The sequence below is a fragment of the Periophthalmus magnuspinnatus genome, chromosome 3 (assembly GCF_009829125.3).
Source record: "Periophthalmus magnuspinnatus isolate fPerMag1 chromosome 3, fPerMag1.2.pri, whole genome shotgun sequence".
NCBI lineage: Eukaryota > Metazoa > Chordata > Actinopteri > Gobiiformes > Gobiidae > Periophthalmus > Periophthalmus magnuspinnatus.
Window position 1 is genome coordinate 19,281,001 of NC_047128.1, and position 16,267 is coordinate 19,297,267.

Below are 16,267 nucleotides of genomic sequence, written 5' to 3' on the forward strand. Positions count from 1 at the left end.
TTTATGAACATGGGCAAAATAGACCCAACCACCTCTTTCAAAATCCAGGATAAGTGCTGCGTTGACGCCATAGACATAAAAGTGACAAGTGACATAAAAACACAAAAAGTGCTAATGTGATTGAGCAGTTGAAATCGAAGGACTCCGTTGTGCTCCTCGGTCAGTATATCACTGTTGAAACATAATTTATGTCAAATAATTTCCATATTTATTGGTAACTTGTCATTTGTTTTTCATTAATAGGTTATGCTCAGATGGACAGCCCTGGATTTTGTGCCAATTCTGCAGCTACACTATGATGGATAATGACACAGAATGAGAGAAAAAAAAAGAGTTTTGAACTATGACTATTGACAATGTCAGCAAGGACTTGCACCGATGCTAATATTCAAATATCTGCACTATTTAGTAAGTTCCTCTCTGTAAAATGTTATTTATTCAGTATTTAAATTATATATATATATATATATATATATATATATATACTAATGACTGGAAACTTATTTTACTTACAGTGGTCAATATAAAGACAGTGGTGTTAAACACAGTCTGAATATTTGGCAGTATGTATTTGTTGGAATGAAATACAAATCCTCAACTCAAAGAGAAGGATTGTGCTCTGCTTTTAATTTGGAATAGAGACATTAACAACCACTTTTGGTACTGCTGTAAAGACGTAGAAGTAGAAAGAAAGAAGTAAAGAAGCTTTTGTAGTTTTGTCTTATATTTTACTGCATTTTCTGATGTTTTAAAAACTTGTGTGAATAACAGTGTAGCTAATTTACTGAATGCACATTTCTGTGACAGGACCTGTGGACTGGTGTTTTTCCACCATGTCATACATACATACATGTGTGGTACTCTGGTGCATGCCAACATGGTCCCTTGACGAAGGAAGACCGGACTAAGAACTGAATTCCTGGAGTCTCTGAGATGCACCATCCTCTCCCACAAATTGTTCTCGACTCATGCTGGCTAAAACACAAATATCTCTCTTTCAGATACAGATTTAGGGTAGAACTGAAAGTGCAGTCCTGTTCCACAATTTTGTGAAAATTGCTGTTGTTTTTTGCAAAAGATCCACTGCAGAACTAGAGTCTTTCCACAATCACATACTGTATGCATCCAAGGGCTTTTGCTTCTCCCCACTAGTTTATAAAGCACAGATCTGGCTGGCTGGTCTTAACTACCACCACAACATTAACCAGAGCGTGAACGCAGATGGCACACATCGCTAAGTCTCTTTTGTTATGTACATCCAGTTCACCACTGCAAAAAAGCACATGTAGTTATTGTAAGATACACATTCCTATGTGAATTCTATGAAAATATAATCTTCACTGAATCTTTATACTCACTCATAAGCACGACAGATTGTACAACAAGAGACCCCAGATGTGGCAGCTCTGAACTATCAAGACCAAAGAGTACCGGTACATCCCAGACCAATAAAGTGCCATTATGTACTCAAGGTTGTGTCTTCCAGAGGGATGTCATTGAAGTAGTCTCACGGGCCAGAGGAGCCACAGGTCTGGGCCAGGTGGGTTGTCACTTCTTTATTTATTGTTATATTTTATAGCAGGTACATTTGGTGAATAAAATTTTGTTCATAAGTAACTTTCTTATTGTTTTATTCTTTTTCCTCACAGGACAACCATTTCAACCATTACCCAGCCATGTACCTTCCTTTTATCATTCTGTGGTGTACTGTGATGTGTATACTGTTTATATGTAAAATAGCAAATGTATAATTCTTTGAAAGTATTTTTACTTAGTATTATAACAATGTGGTTCACCTTATAGATAATATTTACATTGCTGATAGTCATAAGTAACACATGGATTTTTTAAAAAGTCATATCTCAAACAGCCTCCTAATATGTATGAGCACAACATACTTGTGACTCGGACAAATTGAAGATGAACCTGTACAAAAATGGATGTAAACATATATATAAAGTAAGATTTATTTTACACAGTGCAAATAAGCTACACAGCAGTAGCTTTACAAAATGTAAAGTGGAAGACCAAAAAGTAATTGCTATGAGCTTAGACTGAGGCTGGAATAAAACCATAATTGCCATTACAATCTGGGAAACACCAAACCAAATCCTCCCAATGCAACAAGTGGCGCTCACAGTCCTATTTCCAGGGCCGAGTACACCATGTTACCATACAACTTACTGTCTATAGGCTGCATCCACCTCAACTCTTAGGTCATTCCAAATGCACCTGGCAAGTCTTAGGACGTTAAAATACAGTTTTGTGGAGTTTTCTGACAGCACTTCTGCTCAAGTAATATGTGGCATATTTTACCGTTCCCACAGGCACACCAGCCATGCCCCAGAGGATTTTGTGGTTCTGGTTGACGTGGACCAGGGGTGAGATCCACGAGGTCAAAGATGAGACTGGGTTCACAAGTAAAGCATCTCTCCAATAACTGACGCTCGTCTAGGGTCAGTCGCTGGATTCTAGTCTATAAAACAAAACAAAAAAAAAGAAAATCACGTTTGGACTTTGTTAGAAGCTAGCTCTTTAAATTAAACGTTAATCAATATAAAATCAATGAGATACGCGTATTTTCTAACAGTAGTGATAATGTCCTAAAAGCTCAGGCAAATGTAAACTGTGTCCTTATCAGTCGAACACATGGGCGAGGGCACATTATAATCACAATGAACTGAAAGTCTCAAAAGTAGACTCTGAATTCAACTGTCTGGCACCTGGGACTCTGAATATTACAATAGTCTCAAGTTTGTATGTTCTATAGTGGTTATGACTGAATCAAAATCATATTCATGTTGTACTGATCGCTCATCTTCAAGCGCATAGATAGAACTGAATCAAATCAAACAGCATACATACCTGTTCCACTGCCATCCTCTGGGTCTGAAGATGTTTGACTATGCCATGTCTCCTTTGACAGATCCAGACCCAGTAAACGCTTTCTCTGCTGGTGCTTGACCCTTTCCTGACACTTTCCCCTTTCCTCATCTAACCGGATGCCCAGCAGCAGGTCCTCGGGATGTAGCAGCCGGTGTGTCATCCATGTAAAAATCTACAGGGCTTCCCTCTTCCCTCACATTGCAAATAGCATAAGAGAAATATATACTGTCAACAGATGTAAAGTGCCATCCTGCTATAATACAGATATACACCTAGACATTGATTCACAGACCAATCTAGTGCCACCTTTTAAATATTTCTGCAAATTTACATATTGTTTCTGTGTACAAAATTGGTTGACTTAATGGTAGAGACTCCGACATGATGAAAGTCCTAAAATCTTCTTTGGGAAAGTAATCTTGAAGAATTGTTTTGGATGTTGTGGTTACAAATGCCGCACCTGATAAGGCGTGCCGATGTGTGCTAGGGGGCGGAGAGGGGACGATCTTGTATGTGCACATTTTGACTAACAGTCCTGGGTTCATGAAATTGCAAGAAAATCCTCTATTCCACCACTAAGTACCAAAATGGAGCAATTCTTCCATCACTGAATATAACTGGGTCTTTTCATTGGAATGTGATCCAACAGACTGGAAAAGAGCGTGAGATGCAATGAACTGTTAATAGTCAATGGAGATAGAATAGATTTATCAGTAATGCGGTGAAGAGAGTGATGGATTTGTTTGGGAAAATGCATTCTTGGGGTACATTTGGAGAGATTGAGAGACTGTGGTAGTGGTGGGAGAAGAAAAATGGATAACTGCAATTGCAATTGACTATCATCATTGGGATACTAAAAAGAACAATTAGAGATATCTGTTTGTTTTTTTTCACCCACATCCAGGCTTATGAAGATGATATTTGGGAGCGAAGGTAGCAGGCTGTGAGTGGCCCTGAATGTTGTACAAACACACTGGTGCTGCCTCCAGGTGTTTCTGAATACAAACACCTGGGGCAGAGTTTGAAGTGTGGATACCCGTTAGACCAATCGTACTACTCCTCATATGTCCAGACTCCATCCCTGCTGTCCCCTAGCCCTCCAGGTACCTTCCAGTTTATTTGAAATGTGGTTGTGGGGGGAGTTTAGGTGTTTAGTCCCACTTTTGGCTAAATGTGCTATTACAACTATAACAATATTCTGCATAACTGAGGAGCACACAGGCTGATTGACGAGGACTCCCCTTGGCAGTTGTTTTTTCTTCTGGTACAATGGTTACCTGTTACCGTCCAGCTAGGTACTCCTCAAGCTAGGTACTTCTCACTCAAGATCTGAAGATGGGAGTTCCTGGGTGCTCCATTGCGGTTGCCCATTGCTCAATACAGTTTGGCAATGTGAGGACCTGTCCAGTACATTTGACCACGCCTTCAATGTTTCATACTCCAACCCTAACAAAAAGATACCACAAGATTTAAAATTTTGCCTACTTGCAACAAATACAGTATAAAAACAATCCATTCTGAAGTTATGCAAGTGGAAGTACAGGCAGACTTTTTGACTTTGAGAAACAGCGGCTTTGTTGACACCAGCCCTGGCCTGACTTGCCCCGAGCTCGTCTTTAAAATTCAACATCAAGCTCATGAAAGAACAGCTAAGAACAGGAGATCGGGAGGCCCCTCGGTGAGCCTGTTCTGCCCTCCAGGTGGAATATTAAACAGGGAGACAAGGGGGAGGTCACACAGACGATGACAATGGCTTTCCAGTAGACCTTTCTCTAGACCTTGAGTTTGGATACTGGCAGTGGTGGAAAGAGTGCGGATAATTTGTTCTCAGGTAGAAGTACAGTTACATGGTTAATATGGTACTCAATTACAAATACAGTTACCATATTTTACATACTATAAATCACACTTTTTTCATGGTTTGGTCAGGGGTGCGACTTATACTCAGATGTGACTTATGTGTGACATTATCAAAATATATAATTAAGAAGTGGCACTTCATTTACTTCCGGAGCAGGCAGAGTTGTTCAGAAGCGATACCGAGGATGAAGAATTTAATGGATTTAGTGATTTGAAGTGAGATCCAGAGTAAACTTGTTAGCTTGTGTTTTATGCTTTAGTTATCTGATTAACTGTTAATATCTTACATTAACATACAAGACATGTATTCAGTTACATGCTTCATGTACATGTGTGTTATGTAACGGTTGATTATACGTTACACTTCACTTGTTTGACCACTACATGGCACTGGTGTGTTTGTAATACCCATAAGAAAATTTACTTGACTCATTTTCTTTTATACATTTCATATTTAATTCCCCCTTACTTCCCGAAAGGTGATCATTTTTCATTTGGAACAATATTGTAATGTCGTAACGTCCGGACGGACCAAAGATGCAGACTCGAAAAACAGTTCAACAGAGTTTATTTACAATATAAATGTGAAAGATGATTAGCGGAGAAGGTGGCTAAGGGTGACGCTCTGGCACGGGACAAGATGAGCTGGATAAGAGGCGGTGGTGCACGGGTAGTCCAGGGGGCAAAATCTGACAAAAAACAAGAAAGTCCAACTGAGCATGAGAAGCAAAATACAAAAAAATGAGACTGAGCCAAGCTGACAGTACCACGAAGATACACTGATGATCTGGCGGTGAGTGTAGACAGCCTCTTAATACTCCCCAGGTGAAGGCTTGATTGCTTGATGAAGTGCGGGTGTGAGGAGGTGGTGCCGGAGTCTCCGCCCAGCTCCAGGAATAGACACAGAAGGGAGGGAGAAGACAGCACAGAAACACAAGAACAGAACTGGACTCATGACATGTAAAGTCTCGTTTAAGGTCACAAAAACTACTTCCTGTTTTCCGGTACAGCCTTTTACACTAGTGTGAAGTCTTACCTGACAGAGCACTATTTAAGAAACAATTAAAAAGTAAAATATAAAGTTTTCAATTCACCAGTTTGTTTACTAACAGGCCAAAGTGGTATGTGTATTTTCCAGGCGTTCATATGCAATTTTGCGTGTATAGTATATGTAATATGAGCCAGAGCTTATGTTATATTGTATGTGTTTGCTAGTTCTATGGTGTGAATGGTGATAAAGTAAGACCACAGTAAACATCAGTGAAAAGAACTGTTGTGTCTCATGTTTGTGGACAAGCCAGCATATGCTACATTAGTGTTGCCTATCAGATTAACTGTTAATACTTTATGTAAACATACCAGACATGTATACAGTTTGTTGTCTTTGTGTTACATTTGCGTGCTGTACTGCTATTCAACCTGTTGTTCTCCATTTTATTGTTATTTTTATAACTTGCCTTTAAAGATAAAATGTCTGTTCTTGGTCTCAAATTTTGTAACATAAATTTCCCCAAAAAATGCAACTTGTAGTCTAGTGCGACTTGTTGTTGTTTTTTTCTTAATTATTATGCATTTTTTGCTGGTGTGACTTATACTCCAGAGCAACATATAGTCCAGAAAATATGATACTGCTGATACATTTATAGAAGTAAAGTACATATGAAAAATACCACTCAGTATTACTACTGGTTACTTTTTTTTAAACAGCAGAATTTTATATCAAGATTTTTTTCCGCAGTGCACATATTCTTTGAGTTCCAGCCAATTAGAGCATGGGTCACAGTACTGGGCCACGGTGGCTTTGGAGTTAGAGCACCCCTCAAACTCGAAGGTCAGGATCGATTCACGCTAGGACCAAGTTCTACCTCTGTGTCCTCAGGCACGACATTTCACCCACCTAGCCTAGTATGAAAGTGGTGTGTTTGTGAGTGTTGGTGGTGGTCGGAAGGGACCGATAGCACAGAGTAGTACAGGTTTAAAAATCTACTCCAAAAAGTACAGTTACGTAATAAATCAAATCAATTAAAGTACCATGACTGTTTGCAATTGTTATTTCCACCCTTGGATAGTGGTCAGGAGTGCCTAGTTGGAGGTTTAGCCTATTGTACCTCTCAAGACATTCATAATGCACATTTGAACAACAGCCCTCGACCATCTCCATCTTCATTAAAATTACTATTTCACATATAAAAAAAATAAAAAAAAACAAACAAAAAACCTGTGTGTTATTTTTCAGTTATGAATTCTGCTTGGCCAGACTCAGAATACTGAATAAATCCTGAAATGACGTTATTCAGTTGCCATAACGCCGGTAATATTATCTAAAACAGTGAAAACATCTAAGGCACAATGGCTGAGCGGTAAGAATTTATGTCTCACAACAAGTGCCAGATTAGAATGTTGAGGCAGCAAGGGGCCTTTTTGTGGGGATTTTAAATGTTCTCCCTGTGTCTGTGTGGGTTTCCTCCTGGCACTCCGGTTCCCCCCATTAAACCCAAAGCATGCACACTCGTTTCTGCCAGCTCCTCATTCAGCGCCTTACTGGCTCTATCTAATGTTTTTTTCCATGGCTTTTACTCACACTTAAAACGAGCAGAGATAGTTACCAGTGTAAGCATTCAAAGCTCAAAATTACCTAAAAACTTTATTAATATGAAGAACTACACTACTACCATACACATAGAAGGTTTCAGACATGTACACGCAATGTTTCAGTTGTTCTTTCCGTTTATTATGTTGGACCTGTATGCTAATCACAAGCGCTAATAAATGATTAGTATTTTATGCATAACTCACAACAACAAAGCAAAATTTGTGCTTTAAAATGCAGTTGTACTTTTGTTTCAATGTAATTTGTTTTTGAATAAATGTCTGCACCACAGCTGATAGTAAAGATGTTCGAGTATTGGAGGAGTTTGTGCATATTTCTGTTGGGATTTACATTTATTTTGATTAGGAACTACACACAGTACGGCTACAGATGGTGCATTTATAGGTCATGTGCCTGGCATTAACCAGAAATCCTGCAGCTATGGTCCTGGCCAAGACTAACTCAAGATCTGGAGATGGGTCACTAGCATAATCTTCCATTTGAAAGTTCTTCCAAGTTCTATGTGAACCTATATTGTGCACTGTGCCAGACTAAACTAAAGGCTGTAGGTCTTAAGTTTAGTCAATTAATTGGTAGATGGGGTCTTAGTCAACCAAAATTTGTATGACTAATCATTTTATTTTGAACGCAAGTAAAAAAAAAGAACAAAAAAACCCCCAGATAAATTCATGTTGTCTTTATATCAATACATTGTTTCCTAGTATTTTTTTTTTTCTGCACAAGTAGTTGTTTTTGCATGTGCAGTTGTAGTCTTGACAGTGCAGTTTGGGTCAGATACATAGAGATACGTAAACTTTTGCCACGCCCAGTTTTTAGTCAATTAATCAATCTTTAGTCGACCAAAAAATTCTTTAGTTAACTACAGCTCTATTGGGGTCCATTATAGCTCACCTCCCGCCTCTTCAAACCTTCTCTCATTTATTTATTCTAATTAGCGTTTCGTGCATGGCATCCCACGGTGAGCTGTGTATCGTGAGGCGAAGGACGCAGTGGTCGCAGAGGGCCATTCGTCTCAATCCCGTCAAGGAGGAAGGGGTCTGTATGGAGCTCTGCGCTGACCTGTGGAGCGCTGAACCTAATGAAGAGTAATTAGCCAAAGGAAGGCTAGCGCTAACACCGGGGAGCGCTGCATTAATCCCTCAGGCCTAGTCCCCGCGCGTAGTCCATTGATTTGATTTCTCCGAGCCTGAACTTAGCTCTGAACAGGCCGGACCAGTTAAGACTCTGCTAATGTTTTCACTTTGCTGGACTACATGCTTAAGCGGCTTTGCAAAATAGTTCTTTCGCTTGATTAACCCTGCTCTCAAGCCCATGGGTACCTTCCCCTCTGCAACACTCAAAAAATGCATGTTAAAACAGCGTACGTAAAGCCTGAGCCAGGCAGCTACATTAATATAGTGACATAATGGGCGTAGAGACTTTACCTGACAAGTCCAGAATGATACCTCTCATCTTGCATCAAGTCAGGCCCAAACAATTAGATTTGTTTTGTTTCAGTGAGGTATATGAAATGAAGGAGCTCATTGGTCACCCATCATTTTGAACAAATTTGCATTTCTCTCACCTCATAAGGAGCCATATTTATTTTGATACAGATGAACCATGCGTGTCCCTGATTGGCTAAACCACCTCAATCACGCCCAGCTGAACTTGGAACGGTTCAGCGGTGACCAGACTCAAATCTATTATTGGAGAAGTGTGTATTCTGGAAAACAGGCAACCAAGAGACCCCATGGTATCACTAAACAAATACTTTCTATCTGTGCCATTGGTTACATAAAGCATATGCTGATTCATTTAAAAATGTAAATGTATTTGATCATAATTTTAAAATGACAGTGTTTACTCAAATTACATTTAAACTACACTTCTATGCACATGTTTGAATTTATGAATTTATACTCAAGATGAAATAGCTTTTACAAAACGTAATAGTATCTGTATCAATGTTACTGTACTAGCCATCACATTAATTAGGTTTAGTGTAGATTGGTAAGTTTAGTCTCTTTTAAATGTCAGACTATTTTCAAGCTACAAACGTTCTCGCAAAACGTCCAACTTTGCAAATATTTTTCACACATGTGACACTCCATCTCAAAAGTGGTACTTTTTCATTTTCACACTTTCCGTTTGGGTTGACAGATCATGCTGAGGAGTTGTAGAGACACCATTTCCAAAGTGTTTGGTTTCTATGTCCAGTTCTAAATAATGTGATCCCGAGTTGTTCCAGGCAATTCAAAGTCCACAGTAATAGAAGCTTATTCCCAGACTCACCCAAAAGCTACATATTAAATACATATTATGTAAAGTTGACTTTTTTTTTTTTTAGCTTTTAACCACATTGTATTGTTGTCCCATCATCAAAAACATATCGGAGGTTGGAGTTGTTTCATTCATACTTGTTTCATCAATTCTTTAATCTAAAATTGTCTTCTCTGAGAGTCAAACATGCTCTGTTTACATTTTGCCCAGATTGTGGTGGCGCTGGTAAAAATCTGGACTTCTCCTATAGAGTTTGTAAGTCCATAAACCATTGCTGAACACTTCTGTGGTAAAATTTTGTTCAATCTACAGCAGTCACAGGGCCTAAAGACTTCATTTATTTATTTACCCATTGCTCATTCCTGTTGCTGACAGTAGAGGGAGATCCAGCACCTAAATGCCTCATTGGAAACAGGTTTTCAAAGTGTGTTTTCCAATTGTACACATGACATTAGTTAGAAAAGGAGAAATACTTGTCCCAAGGTTAACAAAACCATGTTTAAGAGAAAAGTAAAGCCACAAGAATGACTCAAACCAGGACTCACCCTCTTACAATAAGAACTCCAATTAGCACTGGAAAACCTAAGGACTTGACTTGGACTTCACTCAGACTAGTCCTAAATGACATCGCAATAAGGACTAAGGCGCACTCAGACTCAACAAATCTTGACTCAACAACAACCCTGATATCAATGTATTCCAGCTACGTAGTGATACAATGGACACATATCTCCACCTCAATGATAACGCATTGGTCTTAAAAAGGGCTGCCAATTATAAAGTGTTATTATCTCATTCATTTTAAAAAACAATAATTTTTGTTTATGACAAAATAAATCGCATGGTCAATATGGCCATCAGTGTGATCCACATACAAAGAGCATTTAAAACTGTGTAAGAATAACACAAGGCTACAGCACAGACTGAATAAGACCTCCCATGATGCCACTGTCTGATATTATTAGAGTAATATGCTTAAAATATTTGTCCAAAACACATTTCCAGACAGTGTTCATGCCTACAGCCTAGAGAAAGAAACTCGTAATAACACTAAAGGTATATTTTACTCATGATTTCCCTAAATAAATAGTTTTAGTCATACTTTAATCCCTGTTTTTTTGTTTTTTTGTTTTTTTTTTACCTTTTCAAAAAAAAAAAAAAAATCTAGGTTTTAGTGTTGATATTAAAGGCTTTGCCCTATCCTTTGTGTCTTAAAATGTGAAAAACAGAACCAACCATCCATACATCCATCTTCGTCTTATCTGGGGCCAGGTCGCAGGGGCAGCAGTCTAAGCAGGAACTCCCCGTCCTCCAGCTCCTCCGGTGGGACCCCAAGGCGCTCCCAGGCCAGCCGAGAGACATAGTCCCTCCAGTGTGTCCTGGGTCTTCCCGAGCCACCTCAGCTGGCGCCTCTTGACGTGTAGGACCAGCGGCTTTACTCCAAGCTCCTCTCGTGTGACTGAGCACCTCACCATATCTCTAAGGGAGCGTCCAGCCACCCTGCGGAGGAAATGCATTTTGGCCGCTTGAATCCCATCCAATCTTGTCCCTCCGGTCATTACCCAGAGCTCATGATTATAGGTACCCTCACCTATGGTCAAAAAAAGAACTAGTTCATTTAAAACGTTTTGCAGAGGTCCAAACTTATTCTCCTACCTTTTGCATACTGAGCCTCTTTATTATTCGCCGAGATTAGTTTATAAGGCTTTTTACAGATTTCAGAGGCCAGGGAAGTTTTACTGTGATAGCAAAGCTAATAACTGCTAGCATGCTAACCATGCACTTCCTGATTATCAGACAGTAAAATGCTTTATTATTAGATCCAGACAGTTCATGGACTTACTTTGACCCCAAGAGGTGCTTAGACAATATATCAGTACCGGGACAAGACAAATGTTGCTCAAATACATAGGAAAAATATCTTACGGGGCCATAATAAATTGTAACCATGGCAATTCAGCCTGTTGACTTTTTTTGCGTTTCGTGTGTAGAAAATTAATCAAGCTGCTTTTGAACATCTCTAGGCAATACAAGAGTTAGACTGCTGCACTTTCTTTGCACTTTTCTTTCCAATAAATCTAATGCCTCTAAGCCAGTCATCAACATCCAAGAAGTGATGCAAGTGGAATGCCGCTCCGGAAATGTTTATCTTCGCTGGAATAACATAAAGTCTAGTTGAAGATATGATGAATGCAACCCCCACCGGATCAGATGGAGGTGCAAGAGCGGACAGATTTAGCGTTCGCACTCGGATAAGGAGAGCTTTTATGAGAGTGTGATTTGAATGCGTTCCGGGATGTTCACGCAGGCCGTTTGTAACTCAGACACAAAGGTATAGCTCCGATACGTGCAATCTGAACGCAGGCTGTCATCCTGCTGTCGGACATCTACTGGAAACACATGCAAATCTATATATATGTACACGCGAAGCATCCAGGAACATGGCTCTTAATGCTATTCAGCGTTTATCAGACAAGCGGAGAGGAGCTACGGAAAGAAAGACTCAGGTTTATTTAATGTTAAAACACAAGACTGTATGTTGGCATTGAGATTTGAACAAAGATTATTAAAGTATGTCATGCTTTATTGTGAATGGCTTTTTAAATAAATGTGGACATCTTTGCATTATGATTTCACATTTTATAACTGGTAATTGTTTGTTTGTGAAATCCCCTCTGCAGGTTACTCCCTTAAAGAGCTTGTATTACACTTCTATAGGGTATTAATTCCGAAAGCAAAACATATTTAAATCATCATGTTACTTTTTATTGTACTGACATGTTTAATAAGTTTTGTTTTTGAGGCTCTGAGTCCCCTCTCCTCTTGCTTCCCGTGACTCCCCCTTCAGAGTTCTGTCACATTATAATCAGCATGTATTCTGCTAATGAAACTCCTGCACATCGCATCTGGTTTGTGAAGTTCTTGTCAATTGTTTTGTACCATACTTTTGTATATTTATAGAGAATTGTCATGTGGGAGCATCGGTGACGCAGGCTTGTGGGCTGAGCATTGGACAGGATCTGATAACCATATGGAGGGTTCCAGTAATGCCAGAGAGAGACCATTACATTACTCACACATGCATGAATGACATACAACCTGTTATTTAACCTCCTAAGACCCAAGCTCTTGCATATCAGGCTTTATTAATTTCTCAATGTTATTTAGGCTGATTGGGACCTGACGAGTGTAAAAACAAAGAATTATCTTTTTTACGTTATGTGGTTTCTGAGAAAAGTGATGCAAAATGAATATCCTCATATGTGGACTTTTTAATCATTTTGATAAAACATTTGAATAATGATTTGCAAAAACTATTAAGTGCCTGAACACAGCAACGTTTGTCTTGAATGTAAAAACAAAATGAGAAACAACAATTGTGCCTCCTGGAACAATGAGTCTCATGAGAAGAGCTGCTGACAGGAGCAGCAAGACATGTGCCTTTACAAAAAAAATAAAAATTCTGAACATTATAAACTCTTACAAAGATTCTAAATTGAACATTTTTTGCATTTATTGTTGTTCTTGTATGCTGTTATTCTTCTTCTAAAAATTAAAATTGTGGCCTAGACAACCCAAAATGTGCCAGGTCCTAGGAGGTTAATGAGGGAACAGTGTTATAATGCTTTACATCTGCCCCAAAGAAAACGTGCAGCCATGTCTATTTTGCCTAAATAAAGGAGTTTATTGTCAGTCAGACTGCCTCTGATCTCGCTCTTTTTTTCCTATTACTCACCCCCTGGATCCTCGAAGAGCACCTGCGCTACATTTTAACTGACCCAGTGATGCACTCGCCCTTCATGTCCTTTTCAACATTATAACATAACAGAAAGCTCCAAAAAGTAGATTTTGCATACTATCCCCTCTTAAAAAAACAATTCTAAAGCAATGCACATGTCATAAAATGAATACTTGTGAATATTAACAATGTGCCAAAGAGTTTGTAAGAGCTACGGACGACTGAGACACATTTAAATACCTACTTACTTACTTAATCAGGTGCCCCAGGTTTAAATGTCCTACCATTTATTTTTGTTTTCAATGATTGGAAACAGTGTCTGAACTGGATCAATGTTGTTACTTTAGCCCTCATATTTCTTGATGTAGGAATAGTATAATGTATTGGTAAGTTATGCAAAAAAAAAAAAAAAAGGTCTCTTGTCAGTCTTCTGTCAGTCTCTTTTCTCTCTGTCTTCTGCTTGCGGAACTTGACAAATATTTTTCACACATAAACGTTTTCCCATTTTCACACTTTGCTTAGGAAGACACTTTTTTTTTCAGTTCTTTACACCTCTTTTTGTTTACCAGCCAATATAAGCCAGTGCCTCAGCTACACTGCCTGGCCAAAAAAAAACAAAAAACAAAAATGTCGCTATCTGGATTTAACTAAGCAAATAGGTATGGGTTGCTGTTGGTTGGTCAGTTGGTCCTGTTTAGGATCAGCAACAGCCTGTGCTCAAAGAATGAGGTCAGCTGACACCCGAATATACTGAATGACCAGGTTATTCCATCAATGGATTTTTTCTTCCCTGATGACACGGGCATATTCCACGATGACAATGCCAGGATTCATCGCGCTCAAATTGTGAAAGAGTGGTTCAGGAGCATGAGACGTCATTTTCACACATGGATTGTCCACCACAGCGTCCAGACCTTAACCCCATTGAGAATCTTTGGGATGTGCTGGAGAAGGCTTTGTGCAGCGGTCAGACTCTAACATCATTAATGCAAGATCTTGGTGAAAAATGAATGCAACACTGGATGGAATGTGTGCCGTAATCAAAGCTAAAGACGGTCCAACGAAATATTAAGACTGTGTGACTTAATTTTTTTTTTTTGGCAGTGTATATCAGTTGCTGTGTTAGGCGAACTTCCCTCTTCCCAAACACCTCCTGCTCATATGTTAGAATATTACTGATAATATCGTAAACTGCCATCTAAGACACCACTGAACTAAAAGGAGCGCATAGGCCTGACTGCAGAAGAACTCTCTTTATCAGGTTATACTGAGAAGCCTGGGACTTGGCTTGTTAATTGTAACCCCAGTCACTCTGGTACATGCTAATTGTTCTGGTTCAATGAAACCTACCTCGCTTCAAACCACCAAGATCCTAATTGATATGCCAAGCCGAGAGCGAGTCCTTTCAGTAATTTTCGGTGTAGTCAAATGAACGAAATCACCACTTAGAAGTCCAGCAACGTTTTAATCCAAATGCCAGTATGGGGCTGTCTTTTTCATAATTTTAACACCGGTATGAACAATTACCTGGTGAAAAACACATTGGTCAAGACAGGTCTAGTTTTTTTTCAATTCTTTAAAGGGCCTGTACCCAATTTTTTCATGAGCAAATTGGTTATTGTACAGATACATTGTGTTAGCAGCTCTTGTGGTCAAAATAAGTCAGCTGTGTATAGTCTGCATCTAATTATAAAGAGTTGTACTATCAGAGAATGATGCTAGTTATTAGTATTACTATGACAGCAAACTCCTCTCTGGCTTATAAAAAAGTTGTGAAAAATGTTACTTTGAATGCATAAGGTAAATGAGGAATAACTTTAGACCTCTACAAACTGCTTAAAAAGAGTCCACTATGTAACTTTTTGAGGTTGAGGATCGGCCACCTGGATAATTCCATGGGTATGTTATTGTTTTGTCTACAATGTTCCACAGTAAACTTACATGGCGACAAGCGAGTTGCAGGTCAGAACTGTGGAGAGGCGAGCCTGCTCACAGTATGAATGCATGGTTTTTATTTTTTTAGCAACAAAAACATCCATAAAAACGCAAACAGAATAAGTTTAAGTTCTTACAGTAAAACAATTAATTCACTTTCAAAAGCAGTAATATCTCAATGGAGACAAGCAGGTAGTGAACAGTCTCTTTCTATCCTCTACTCCCAGGCATCTTAACATCTAAGATATATGCTGCTCAAACATTATGCAAAGAGCTTGTAGATCAAATACAAGGCTTTGAAATGTGGATGTAGAATGGAATAGAGCGATCTAAAGATCAGTAATACAGAACACATAACACAGGAAGGCGAAGGAGGATTCCCGTGCACGGTAGACTGTTGATGGAAAATGCTGCAAAAACCCTGTAAGTACTTTTTTTTTTTTTTTTTTATCTCATTAGAAGCAAACAAGGTATTAAAGTGCGTATGACAGATTTTGACAATTCTCTAATTTCTACTTAATTTAGTGGGAATATTATCCAACCAAATTAATGTGTTGTTGTTGTTGTAAACATAACATTTGTTTTGACACCAATCAAGAAGCAATTTGTGAAGAAAAGTTGAAAAATATGTGTAATATATGGAGAGTTTTAATTTAGAGTTTTATATTGATGATCACACTAGGGATACTTCCATCCAAAAGTTAGGCTTTAAACAAGGGGGTTTTCTTATATTTTTATTTGTCAAATATTCATTTTTGTGTACATTAAATGAGTTTTGGCTCAGTGTACAACATAGTTAGGTTACAGGAGGGGTGTCCAAACTTTTTTCACCGAGGGCCGCATACCGAAACATATTTGAAGCAGAGGGGCACAGACCAGTGTTGATACAGGGAGACAAACGGTGCATTTAACACAGGTTTAACAGAGACATTGTACCTTTACTAAGACGATTATGTTTATGTCTGTTTCACAAT